This window comes from Myotis daubentonii, chromosome 1, assembly GCF_963259705.1.
Source record: "Myotis daubentonii chromosome 1, mMyoDau2.1, whole genome shotgun sequence".
NCBI lineage: Eukaryota > Metazoa > Chordata > Mammalia > Chiroptera > Vespertilionidae > Myotis > Myotis daubentonii.
Window position 1 is genome coordinate 62,918,305 of NC_081840.1, and position 14,510 is coordinate 62,932,814.

At 43.4% G+C, this 14,510-nt stretch overlaps 1 long non-coding RNA gene and 1 pseudogene across 1 annotated transcript in view; one reads left to right on the forward strand and one right to left on the reverse strand.

Moving 5' to 3' along the window:
* Positions 1-13,309, reverse strand: part of LOC132219697 (uncharacterized) — a 52,354-nt gene extending 39,045 nt beyond the window's left edge. The window contains exon 1 of the long non-coding RNA XR_009449572.1: positions 13,214-13,309. This is a non-coding gene — a long non-coding RNA (uncharacterized LOC132219697). The remainder of the gene's footprint in view (positions 1-13,213) is intronic.
* Positions 2,471-8,294, forward strand: LOC132237756 (pre-mRNA cleavage complex 2 protein Pcf11-like; annotated as a pseudogene).
* Positions 13,310-14,510: the final 1,201 nt, after the last annotated feature.

Sequence of the window (14,510 nt, forward strand, 5' to 3'; positions counted from 1 at the left end):
AATATTTATGCTTTTCCCCCCAAGCAATTTATGCTTATAAATCATAAATTCTAAAAAAAACAATATCTTATTCATATGAATAATATAAACATTCTAGAGTAAGACATGAAACATAGTTGCCAACCAGTTTGGGGCTATTCTATTACAATGGCTTTATGGCTGTTTGATATAACAAACCTAGTTATTAAATATTTATTTGATTGAAAATAGTAAATAATTAGGATCAGCTAACTTAGTCCAACTGGCCTAGCCAGTCCAACCAGTCTTTGTGTTTGTGTAGAATGTTGAATGCTGGATTATGTTATGATTTCAGACACCTTGTAGGTAATAGTAAATAACTCTTATGTAGTTAGTCTATACCAGAAAAGCTTTCTAAGCTTTAAGGTCAAATTGTTATATAATCTATCCTACTAGATATTCACTAATGCTGAACTTTAGGAATATATTGGTTAACAATTAGATAACAATTTGGTTATATGTTTAAATATCCCTCCTGAGCAAGCAAGGCCCTGGAGCTCCATACCTATCCTGGGCTTCTGGGAGGCTGTGTTGACTTAGGGGACTGTCAGGAATGTCCTAAGAGGTACAAAGTTTGGGCTGAAGCAAATTTAAAAGCATTACGCTGAGGCACAAATAAAATCAAGTTTGGCACAAGAGACAAAAACCAGGCACAATAAGGGTAAGCCACAAACACAGAATGAGTATTTATAAGCGAGATGAAAAATTCATTGGAAATACTTTAAGATGAAGTATTTGCCTAATGGTTCTGAGACTAATTCCAATATGTGAGTGGTACCACCCCCCCCCCCCACACACACACACACACTACTAGGCAATGCTCAGGACACCCGCTGGGTGTCCTACAATTCAACTAAATTCTGGCATTATCTACCTGGAGAAAGCATCAGATTCCAAAGGCAAAGACTTCAGTCCCACCAAATAGCCCTCCACTTCAGCAAGACCAGGTTAACACCTGTGCTTCTGACCAATCAACTATAGATTGGAGATTCCAAGACCCTCTCCTTGGACTTCAGACACCAGTCAAGGTCCAGGTTGTTACTTGTACTTCTGACCAACTGGCTGTAAATCAGAGGTTTCCATGACCTCCCACCCTCTTGGATTCCATTAATTGGTTAGAGTGGCTCACAGAACTCAGGGAAACATTTACTTAAGTTTACCAGTTTATTATAAAAGGACATGATACAAAATACAGATAGAAGAGATGCATCCGGCAAGGTATGTGGGATGGGGGTGAAGCTTCCATGCCCTATCTGAGGCATCCTGCCATGTCTGTGTTTACCAACCCGGAAGCTCTCTGAATCCTGACCTTTTGTGTTTTTATGAAGACTTCATTACATAGGCAAGAGTGATTAAATCATTGGCCATTGGTGATCAATTCAACCTCCAGCCCCTCATGTAATTCATAAACCATCAAAAATACCTGAGAATTTTTAAAATTAGGTTTTCTCCTATATTTAATATTTGGAAGAAAAGCTGCAGGTATATGTAAGTCACTTAATCACTGCGTATCTTTGCCTATAGGCCTCTGATTGAATATATCAGTGTTTTAATGCTTACACTTTGAAGATTTCTGTTCTTCCAGAAGATAGTATTGCAACAGCTGCATTTCATTTCTGTGTGATCTCGTTCTGGCACTCTAGAATTGTTTAAAGTCATTTTAGACAGAATTTACTATCACTGTGGATCCAGCTGTATTAAGTGATCAATTATTTAAAACAATAAATTTGAGACCCCGCCCCGCCGCAGGGGAGGGCGGGAGGAGGATGATTGACAAAGCTGATCAGTGGCTAGGGGCTCGCAGAGGGCGCGTCAAAGGGGGGCCGGCTGAGCTTTCCCCTTAAACGGTTGGGTTGGGCCTCGGAACGGCCTCCCAGAATGGGTTGTTATGGTAACAAATGACCGCACAGTCCCTTACGAACTGGCCAATGAGAGGGCCCGTCTTTTCCTCCGTACCTCTGAGCCCCAGGTGTTGCGAAAGCCCGGGTCCAGGAGGCAAGCGGAAGTGCAGGACGTTCTGCCTAAGAGTGGGGGCGGGGCTTGTTACATCACCACGGCCAGCCTATCACGCTCGTTCTTGCTCAACGGCCCCGCCCCTTTACCGCACATTTCCCCTCCCCTAGCTCATTTCGCACCATGCAGCGGTTGGGAACAGGCATTTTCGGAGCTGGAGCCGCCGGCGACAGCGCCGGCGCCATTTTGTGCCTGTGGAGAAAGAGGCTCCGGAGGCGGCTGGAAGACGGAGATCACCCATGAGAAGGCGGCGTTGTGTACCCGAGGTTCCCCCGCCCCCCACACCCCGTGTCGTCCCCCAAAACCCCCTCCGCGGTCAGCATGTGGTGAGGCCGGAGCCGCAAGAGAGCCGGAAGAGGAAGCGCAGTCAGAAGGGAGGCGGGGTGTTGAGAGCGGCTTCAGCTTGGCTGCGGCGGACCTCGGAGGGGGGCGGGGCGCAATGTCAGAGCCGCAGCCGGCCGAGGCCGGTACCCCAGGGGCCCGGGAGGACGCCTGTCGGGATTGTCAGTCATCCCTCGAAGACCTGACCTTCCATAGCAAACGGCACATCAATATGCTGACCATTCTAGCCGAGGAGAACCTGCCCTTCGCCAAGGAGATCTTCTCTCTCATCGAGGCCCAAACCGCCAAGGCTCCTTCCTCAGAGAAGCTTCCTGTTATGCCTTGTGGATTCTAGCGCGAAAAACGTTGGACGAGAGTATCTCATTGCCTTCACTACAAATCTAGTTGCAACATTTATTTGTGTGTTTGAAAAGGTGGATGAAAATACTAGAAAACGGTTAATTTAAATTACGTTCCACATGGGATGAGATATTCCCATTGAAGAAACTTTATGCCCTGGATGTCAGAGTCAATTCATTAGATCCTGCTTGGCCTATTAAACCTCTACCCCCCAATGTGAATACATCTAGCATCCATGTGAATCCTAAATTGTTAAATAAATCGCCTGAAGAGCCTTCAACACCTGGCACAGTGGTCACTTCCCCTAGCATCTCCACTCCTCCAATTGTTCCTGATATACAAAAGAATCTTACCCAAGAACAACTATAAGGCAGCAGATACTTGCAAAACAAAAACAGTTATTAGAACTTCAGCAGAAAAAGCTGGAGCTTGACTAGAGCAAACTAAAGCACAACTGGCAGTTTCTCTTAGTGTTCAGCAGGAGACATCCAACTTAGGTCCTGGATCTGCACCATCCAAATTACATGTTTCACAAATTCCCCCTATGGAGGTTAAAACTCCCCATCAGATTCCTTTGCAACCTGAAAAAAGCCATGCGGGTCCATCCTTACAAATTCAGGACTTGAAAGGAACAAACAGGGATCCCTGTCTTAATAGGATAAGTCAGCATTCTTCTCATGGAAAAGATCAAAGTCACAGAAAAGAATTCCTAATGAATACATTAAACCAATCTGATATTAAGACAAGTAAAACTATACCTTCAGAAAAACTAAATTCATCCAAACAAGAAAAAAGTAAATCAGGTGAAAAAATAACCAAGAAAGAACTTGACCAGTTAGATTCTAAATCTAAGTCACCATCACCTTTGAAAAACAAATTCTCTCACACAAAAGACTTGAAAAATCAAGAATCTGAATGCCCAAGGGTGTCTGACATGAGTAAGAGAGATCCAAGATTAAAAAAAAAATCTTCAAGACTGATAGCAAAGATGATGATATAAAGAGAAGAGAAAAACTTTAGAAAAAAAAGATAAAGATGAGCATATGAAATCATCTGAACATAGACTGGTTGGAAGTCGAAATAAAATCGTTAATGGCATTGTACAAAAACAAGATTAATAACGGAAGACTCAGGAAAACAGGTAATAAAACCAGGGAGATCAAGTACTATAAAGCGATCAAGATTGAGATCACCTGCTGGAAGCTGGTCCATCCTTGCTGCTTGACACAGTCACTGCAGGGAAGAAACATCTGCACAGCATATGTTTCAAGGGACCTGGCGTATATGGCATACTGTTCTTAATATGTTTGCTCACCTTCTTGGCGCTATGTGTTTTAACCAAGGTCACCTCTCCGAGGTTGTTTCCCTAGGTAGGGATTTTTCCCTGAAGTTAGGGAGGGAATAAAACCCCTTAACTAAGTGCCAGGCAGGCAGTTAATCATGAACAATCACGCTTAAGCTACATAATCTTTACTCCCTGGAATGGAGATAAGAAACGCCCTAATCTTTGGAATAGAAATTGATAGGATTAAAATCAACTGGTATAAATACAGATGTAACAAGACAATAAAACACAGAACTTGGCTGGAGATCCTGGTTAGGCTGCTGATCAACTGAACGCTGTCTCTGTGTCATTCCTTCTTCGCCGACTCCGTCCAAACCTTTGGGAACCCCTGGACCTGATGGGGCTGGACCCCAACAATCACCCAAGTCTCGATCACCAATTATACATTCTCCTAAAAGAAGAGATAGGCGGTCACCCAAACAAAGGCAAAGGAGTATGTCTCCAACCTCAACAGCCAAAGCTGGAAAGATTCGCCAATCTGGATATAAGCAGTCACATATGGAAGACTTTATGCCACCTTCCAGGGAAGAAAGAAATGCTAAAAGAAGCACTAAACAGGATGTTTGAGATCCAAGGCGAATAAAGAAGACTGAAGAGGAACGACGCAAGAAACTACAAGTCAGCATTCTACAAAGTCAGGCACTGAACCAAAGGAGAATGTAGAAAATTGGTCAAGTTCCAAGTCTAACAAAAGCTGAAAATCTGGTTGGGAAGGAAATAAAAGCTTACAACAAGGTGACGACCATAGTTAAGCTCCTCATATAAGGCATAGGGAAAGCTGGTCAAGCGCTAAAGGAATTTTGTCACCTTGAGCCCCAAAGCAACAGCATCGATTAAGTGTAGATGTCAATCTTCAGATTCCTAAAGAGTTAACTCTTGCAAGCAAAAGAGAATTACTTCAAAAGACGAGTGGACGTTTAGCATCTGGTGAAATTACACAGGATGAGTTCCTTGTTGTTGTGCATCAAATTCGACAGCTATTTCAGTATCAAGAAGGTAAACATAGATGCAATGTACACGATAGTCCTTCAGAAGAAAATAAAGGTGGATTAAAAAAGAAACCTCTCTTATCTGATGCTGAATTAACCTACTATGAACATAAAGCAAAACTGAAAAGGACACAGGTTCAGCATTCATTTCCAAGACTTGATCTCTTAGATCCTGATATTTTTTACTACCCTTTGATGCCTTGTTGTCTGGAATAGAATGTGAGCCATCCAAAAGTAAACATGCAAGTAGGAATAGTGGAGCACAGTTTGACAGAAAAGAAAAATTTAGTGAAAGAGCAAGATGTCTTTCTCCTATATCTGGGAGTCGTTTTTATGCTGAGAATCTTTCACCCCATAAGGGCCGGAGAAAACATGACGAGCAAGTCTCTGCTAAAGGTGTGCAAGAAGAGCAGGTTCACCATTCAATGATCGTTTTCCACTTAAGCGACCTAGATATGAAGATGCAGATAAACCATTTGTAGATAGCCCAGCATCACGATTCGCCGGCCTCGATACAAATCAGCAACTTACAGCGCTAGCTGAAGACAGACCATTATTTGATGGACCTAGTAGGCCATCAGTAACAAGAGATGGCCCAATCAAGATGATTTTTGAAGGACCTAATAAATTAAGCCCTAGAATTTATGGACCTCCTGAACCAGGTTCTCTTTGATTTGATGGGTCACCTGGACAAATGGGGGGAGGTGGTCCTTTGAGATTTGAAGGGCCACAAGGTCAGTTAGGAGGCGGGTGTCCTTTGAGATTTGAAGGTCGTCCAGGACCAGTAGGGACACCTTTGCGGTTTGAAGGGCCAATTGGTCCAGCAGGCGGAGGTGGTTTTCGGTTTGAAGGTTCCCCTGGTCTGAGGTTTGAGGGATCTGCAGGTGGTCTACGATTTGAAGGACCAGCGGGCCAGCCTGTGGGTGGGCTCAGGTTTGAGGGACATTGGGGTCAACCTGTGGGAGGTCTGAGGTTTGAGGGACCTCATGGTCAGCCTGTGGGTGGACTTAGATTTGATAATCCCCGAGGCCAGCCTGTAAGTGGACATAGATTTGAGGGGGGTCATGGTCCATCAGGAGCTCCAATTAGGTTTGATGGACCTCATGGTCAGCCAGCAGGTGGGATTAGATTTGAGGGCCCTTTGCTACAGCAGGGAGTTGGAAAGAGGTTTGAGGGCCCTCATGGTCAGTCAGTAATTGGTCTGAGGTTTGAAGGACAACATAATCAACTTGGTGGAAACCTTAGGTTTGAGGGTCCACATGGTCAACCAGGGCTTGGGGTCAGGTTTGAGGGACTCTTAGTCCAACAAGGAGGTGGAATGAGGTTTGAGGGTCCTGTACCAGGAGGTGGACTGAGAATTGAAGGGCCTCTGGGTCAAGGTGGTCCAAGATTTGAAGGTTGTCATGCTTTAAGGTTTGATGGGCAGCCAGGTCAGCCATCACTCTTACCAAGATTTGATGGATTACATGGTCAACCAGGTCCTAGATTTGAAAGAACTGGTCAACCAGGCCCACAGAGATTTGATGGACCACCTGGACAGCAGGTTCAACCAAGATTTGATGGTGTTCCTCAAAGATTTGATGGTCCACAGCACCAGCAAGCAACAATGTTTGATATTCCCCTTGGTCTTCAAGGCACACGATTTGACAATCATCCTTCACAAAGGCTTGAATCCATTTCTTTTGGTCAGACTGGCCCATATAATGAGCCGCCTGGCAATGCTTTTAATGCCCCATCCCAAGGACTGCAATTCCAAAGACACGAACAAATATTTGATTCACCTCAAGGACCACATGGCCCTGGGAACCAGAGTTTCTCAAATCCCCTTAGCAGAGCTTCTGGACACTATTTTGATGAAAAGAATCTTCAAAGTTCTCAATTTGGAAACTTTGGCAATTTACCTGCTCCAATAACAGTAGGAAACATTCAGGCATCTCAACAGGTTCTGACTGGTGTTGCTCAACCAGTACCATTTGGCCAGGGACAACAATTTTTACCAGTTCACCCACAAAATCCTGGAGCATTTGTTCAGAATCCTTCAGGAGCCCTTCCTAAGGCATATCCTGATAATTACCTCAGTCAGGTGGATGTAAATGAATTATTCTCAAAACTGCTAAAAACAGGAATTCTCAAATTGTCCCAGCCTGATTCAGCTACAACACAAGTAAATGAAGTTGCTGCTCAGCCTCCCACTGAAGAGGAGGAAGATTAAAATGAAGATCAAGATGTTCCAGATCTTAGCAATTTTACAATTGAAGAGTTAAAACAACGTTATGATAGTGTTATAAATAGACTGTACACTGGTATTCAGTGTTACTCTTGTGGAATGAGGTTTACATCACAGACAGATGTTTATGCAGATCACTTGGATTGGCATTATTGGCAAAATAGAACTTAAAAAGACGTAAGCAGAAAAGTCACTCATAGACGTTGGTACTACAGTTTAACAGACTGGATAGAATTTGAGGAAATAACTGATTTGGAAGAACGTGCAAAGAGCCAGTTTTTTGAAAAGGTGCATGAAGAAGTTGTGCTCAAAACTCAGGAAGCTGCTAAAGAAAAGGAGTTCCAAAGTGTACTGGCAGGGCCAGCTGGAGCAGTGGAGAGTTGTGAAATCTGTCAAGAACAATTTGAACAAATCTGGGATGAAGAAGAGGAGGAGTGGCATTTAAAGAATGCCATTAGAGTGGATGGAAAGATTTATCATCCATCATGTTATGAAGATTTATCAAAATACATCTTCATTTGATTGTATACCATCTCCCAGCAAGACACAAGTTGAAAACCCTTTGAACATTACGTTGAACATTGTCAAAAATGAATTGCAGGAACCCTGTGAAAGTCCCAAAGTTAAGGAAGAACAAATTGATATCCCACCAGCTTGTACAGAGGAGAGCACAGCAACACCCACTGAAATTAAAACTGAAAATGATACAGTTGAGTCAGTTTAAATAAAATGAGAAAGATGTTTTTCTTTTTTAAAAAGCTGCTGTTTGGATGTAGGTGAAGAATTTTTTTATGTATATATAGAACTATCTATATAAATTGTCTGGCTGAGGCAGGGCCTCCAGCTATCATTTGGTTAATAAATACATTTTAGTATTTGCATATCCTACTGACTGCACAGTTTCAGGTGCTTGTGTGTGAAAGTTCTGTAGATGTGTGCAGATTTACAAAATGAAATTGTATGTATAAAAATGTACGATTTTCACTTGTGAAACTGTAAATTATAAATAAAAAATATTTTTGCTACCAAAAATAAATAAATAAAATAATAAATTTGGGGGAGGTGTGGAAGAAAGGAATACATTTTATAAAATGTTACAATAAATCTCACAACTGACTTTTGACTAGTTGGTGTTTTAAGAATATTTTTTAAATTTTGTAACGTGCAGTTAAGGTCCATCTTGGAGGTTGGCTACCAGAGCTAAGTATTCCCTTATAACGCACCCTTCCTTCCTCCGTTCCTTCCTTCCTTCCTTTTCTCTCACTAATTAATTTCACATAATTACTATTTCAGTTGAACTAAAGATCAAATCAAGTTACAAAAAAATCCAGTTATAGTTTCTGTTGAATTTTCATGGATTCTACAGATTAATGCAGGAGAAATGGACATATTTATAGCATGGAGTCTTCTGATCAAGCCTTTTTATATCCTGTTAAGTTTTCTATTTTTCTTCATCTAGGTCCAACATACTTCCTGTTGTGATTTGCTGTTATTGTTTTTCTTGCACTAATTTTACCTCTCATAATTTTGAACTGGTTTTAGCTGGAATATAACAATACTATTGATTTTTATACATTTATAAAAAATGTATATTTATACTTATATAAATGTATACATTTTATACATTTATAAAAATTTGTCTGACTTATTGAATGCTCTTATTATTTCTAATAACTTGTAAATTGATTCCCTTAGGTTTTCCAGGTATATTATGTCATCTGCACATAATGATAATTTTGCTATCTCCCTTTCAATAGTAAACCTCTTATTTTGTTCTTGTGACTAATTATACTATCAGTTATTTTTATGAGAAAAACCTGGGACTAGAAAGTCTTCTGAATTGGGTGGAAATAATATATAGGAAAACTATTTTACATATTTTATTATTTAAATTGGGGTGTAAATGTGGAATAACGTTTCCAAACTACCCTTCCAAATGCTACGAATCAAAACTTGCCACATAAAAAGCTTCCCAGAATTTTAGTTTTTAAAAATATCCCATATCTACATTGCTTTGAAAGAACTTACCACAGAGTCTGGCTTCCAGACAGCAGCCCTTTTTCCTTACCACTTCAGGCAAAGGTTCAAAGGATACTTTTCATGGGGCTCTAAACAAATTATTTTCCCAAGGAGTTTATGGCATAATACACTTTGAATCATAAAAACAAGAATCACACATGTAAAGATAAATAAGGAAAGACTCCTCTGAAAATCCAGAATACAGACCACAGCACAAAAACAACATAACAGGAGGAGGAGAAGGAAAGACAAGGAGAGACTCAGCTTTCAGAGGAATGTTACATCCTCTGCCAGGCATTGGCTCCTGTCCTTTGACAACAGTTGTTAACAATCTCTTGAGCACTGGGAGTGTCAGATATTTTACAGAGAAAATGCTGATGGGTAGCAATCTGGGAAGGGGAAACTAGAGACTTGCCTTAACTTAGTACTGCTCCTGTGTGATTAGCATAATGTTCTTACTTAGATTGCATGTTACACAACACTAAAAATAACATGTTTTCTAAAGATGCTTTTACTTATAATTTATAAACCTTTTTCTTCTTATATATCAATTATTGTTTGGAGGGGTATAGCCTAAGCGACCGCTGCGACCAAATGAACAGTTGACTGGTCGCTATGATGCACACTAACCACCTGGGGGCAGACGCTCAATGTAGGAACTGTCCCCTGGTGGTCAGTGCGCTCCCAAAGGGGGAGCACTGCTCAGCCAAAAGCCAGGCTCATGGCTGGAGATCGCAGTGACAGTGGTGGGAGCCTCTCCTGCCTCTGTGGCAGCCCGCTACCAGGGGCGGCAGTGGCAGGCCTGGATGAGCAGTGGAGCTGTGCCTGCCCGGCCTGGGGCTCCTCCCTGGCTGCCTCGGCACTGCTACATCCCCTGAGGGGTCCTGGATTGCAAGAGGGCGCAGGCCAAGCTGAGGGACCCCACCTGTGCACGAATCCATGCACCGGGCCTTTAGTTAATCTATAAAGCACTGTTCTGAATTATATAAAAGTATAAAGTTTAAAAGGATACAATTCTTACCCTCAAAACAGCACAGTACAAAGATCCAAACAAATGGATACAAAGAGAATGCAATGAATCAAAGAAGGTGACTGAAGTACCTGATAACTATGGGCATAGTACAGAACTACTCAATCTCTAGGTCACAAACGAAAACACTGAAAAACATGGCCTGTTCTCTTTAACTCTCAAATGGCCATCATGGGAGAAAAAAACAAACAAAAAACACTGCAAATTTAAGCGAATTTTGCTACGGCTCTGTAGGGGACTGAATTAACAGCAATTTTTAACTTAATGCCAAATGTGAGTCAGTTTAAACCAAGGATGTCAAACCAAGCCATTCTATTGTGCAGTAGCTCGGAACAAACCCCATCCTAGCCTGGACCAGCAATATTCACCAGAACTCAAATGAGTGGGGAGAAAAAACAATTTAATGTTCCTCACTGAACTCTTGAATGATTCTATCCACCATTCCCTCCTCCCAAACCTTTCTGTCCACACCTCCTCCACCTAAGAAAATGGCAACCCATCCACCCAGCCACTTGGTCAATCCAGAGATTAATGCTCTAACCTCCCAGTTTCAGACAATGACCTGTTCATTCTACCTCCAATACAAGGTGGGGCAAAAGCAGGGTTACAATTATTCATATGGAAAATAATACAATAATAATACAAGAATAAATGATTTCACATATTCACAACTGTAAATCTACTGTTGCTCCATCCTGTATATCGTGAATTCATCTACTTCTCTTCCCCCTACCATCACCCTAATCCAGGGGTGGGGAATGTCTGGCCTGTGGGCCATAGAAGGCCCGGGAAATCATTTGGTCTGGCCCTGCCAAGGCATTAGGACTGTGAGTTAATTAAATGCTTGACCAAATACAGCAGGCTAATTTTTAAGTTGATAATTCTGTACAGCCCACAAATGATGCTATAAATATCCAAATGGCCCTTGGCAGAACAAAGGTTCCCCACCCCTGCCTTAATCCAACTCATCTATATCGCTTACCTGACATCTGCAATAGCTTCCTAATTGGTCTGCTTACTTCCACCCTGACCTCTATCAAATTCCATATATATCTATAGATATATGTTCAACTTGTATACTGCATATTTCTTCCCTCAAAATGTAAGCTTCGTGAAGACAAAGACCATGTCTGATTTTAACTGGGGGGTTCCTGGTGCCTAGCACAGCACAATAAAAGTTATTGTGAGAATGAATGGTTTGTAAAATCTCTGCACGACAGAAGTCATGTCCACAGCAATTACAGTTCAGAGTCCATTGTCTTAAGTCTCCCTTCGCTGCCTGCCCAGGCTGATTGTATGGTGATCTGTTAGCAGAGCCTCTTTGGCAGAAAACCAGAGTGACTAGATGCAATGTACTCAAACTGAGCCTAACCCTTCCTAGCGCTATGGAAAGAGATGAAGAAGTTTGTGGAGAAACACACACACACACACACACACACACACACACACACACACACACCACACACCACACACACACACACACACACACACACCTTATAGAGCCTTTGAGACATTACTGCCCTCTGGTGGCGATAATCTTTATCTGCTTGCAACCAAGAACTTCCTGTCTTCTATGTCTCAAATTTTCCTGAAATTTTATGATTTTAACCTTGATATGTCTCCGTTGATCCATCATGTCTTCCTTCTAGAAGTGCATGTCCTTCGGTTCTAGAAAACTTTCTTGAATTATTTCTTTGAAATTTTCTGTCCTTTTTGTAATTCCTAAAATTTGTATGTTAGAGCTCCTCAATTGATCTTTTAACTTTCCAATCCTTTTCCTCCCTCCCTGGTTTTATTTTGTATTACTTTTTGAGAGGGGATTCTTTTGGCTCCACCAAAATGTCACCAAAACAACCTGTTGATAAAGCAAAGCTGAGTTTATTCTCACTCAAGTGCGGAGAGCACTAACTGTGGGCAGAATCTCAGCTACCTCTTAAGAGGTGGAAAGGCAAAGGTGAGAGGCTTATGAGGTCCTGAAATCTGGTTTAAGGCCGGTCTTCCAATGCCGGTGCTCCATCCAAAATCGACAAGGCTGGCCTTGGGTGCCGATGAAGGTTTCAGTACATGTCACTTTCACCTTTCGGGGGTCTCCGTGTTTTTAGTTCACCTAAAAATGCGGGGTCTCACTAGATTACCTTGAAAGCCCCATCCCTGTTTTTCCTGTCTGTTAAGTCTAGGGCTCAGGGGCAGGTGGAGGTGGGATGGGAGGATGTACTGCTACAGAAAATAGTCCAACATGGGAGTCGGCGAGAGAAAATGCATCAGAAAGGGGGCGGTAAGTCAGTAGAATCGGTCTCCAGGGAGGGTGTGTCAGAGCCCGTGTCGGAGGAGCCCGTGTCCAGGCGGAGGTGAGAACAGACCTGCAGGATGTGAGTGACCTGGCGGTAACTTAGAGGCTGGACCTGCTGACCAGGCTGCCTAGGTCCAGGCCTTTGGGAGAAGGACAGTCCCACTCGGAGGGGCCGAGGGAAACTCCCAATCCCAGCCTCGTCTTAAAGGGCCAGACTCCACGTCCACACGCAGGTTAATTTGCAGGCCGACTGAGGCCGCAGGGGGGCTCACGTGGTGACTCCCAATTTCCCAGGCGTTGCTTTACTGCCCCACTGGGGTGAATTCTTAGGGCACCCCTTACTCCCGTGGGTTATCCGACTCTTCAATGCCCCGCCGGCTCTCTGCTTTCCTCGTCCCCCAGGTCTGCTCACCTCGCCGCTCCTCCCACGCCGCCCCCCCCCCCCCCATTCCTTCCCTCTTCACATTTCTTCAGACCCTCCTACGCGCGCGGCCTTTCTGCCTCATGGTTTCCTATTTCTCGGCTCTGATGGTGGTATCTCCCTCCTTTCCCGTTTCTACCCCTTTCCCTGGCCTCCTTCGTACGCCTTTCCCGCGCTCACCCTGCTCTACTGGACCGCGGTTCGTCGACCACCCGGCGGTACTCAAGCCTGGGGTTCTAGGGGCGCAGAGGCGCCGCCCTCCTTAAGGATGCGCCGATTCTCCCGCCCGCTGAAGGCGGAGTGAGAAGGCTATTGGTCCCCCGGTGCGCCTCTCAGGATTGGCAGCTCTTTCTATCCAACCCAGACGCGCATCCGACTCCCGCCCCTCGCCTGGAAGGACCCCCCGCGAGTGGCTGGCTCATGCCTGACCTGGTCTGGTCCCGACTCCGTCCCCGCGCGCGGTGCCTCTCCCAGCTCTTCAGTCTGTTCCACAAGCGGATCCCGCAGTTCCTTGCGGGGAGAGCTGCGCCCAGATTTGGTTTAAATAGGAGGCCGAGTCGGAATTAGAAAGCTGGCCCTTCCTCTCCAAATTTCCTGCTTGCTCACACGTGTTGGCCACACTTTTAAAGAACTCCAACAAACTGACCCTTACTAGTAGCCATGGACCGAGCTCCATGATGATAATAATAGTAAACACCGCCATAGACGCTTTATAAGAATGAGCTCATTTCTCCGCAAGGTAGATGTATATGATCCCCATTTGCCAAGTGAGGAAACTAAGTTGCAAAGAGGCTGAGAATCTTGCTAACGATCCGCTATTAAAACAGCTATTAAGTGGCAGCTAGCGTTAGAACCCAGGCAGTGGGACTTCCCTGAGCCATTCCAAACCCGCGGTCGCCACTGCCTCCGGAGCGTGGGATGAATTCACAATTCAAGAAGCAGATTCAAGTATCCTTTTGAAATCATGATTTAAAGCTAACTTTTTAAAATATTGAGGGGAAAGAACTATTAAATGATCCTTTATTAAAATGGGAAAACCATGGCTCTTCAATACTAAAACATAGTAAATACCTTCAAGGAGCAGGCTCTCGCTTACAGGGGTGGGCAAACTTTTTTGACTCGAGGGCCACAATGGGTTCTTAAACTGGACCGGAGGGCCGGAACAAAAGCATGGATGGAGTGTTTGTGTGAACTAATATAAATTCAAAGTAAACATCATTACATAAAAGGGTACGGTCTTTTTTTTTTTTTTTAGTTTTATTCATTTCAAACGGGCTGGATCCGGCCCATGGGCCATAGTTTGCCCACGGCTGCTCTAGTCGTAACCACCTCTAATTCACCATCCACACTGCAACAACCAAGATGGTCTTTCTAAAAAGAAAATCTGATCATTCATCTCTCAAAATTATAGAGAAAAAAAGCTAAACTCTTTAATTTCACAACAACCCTTCATGCTAAGATGTTATACTACCTCCCT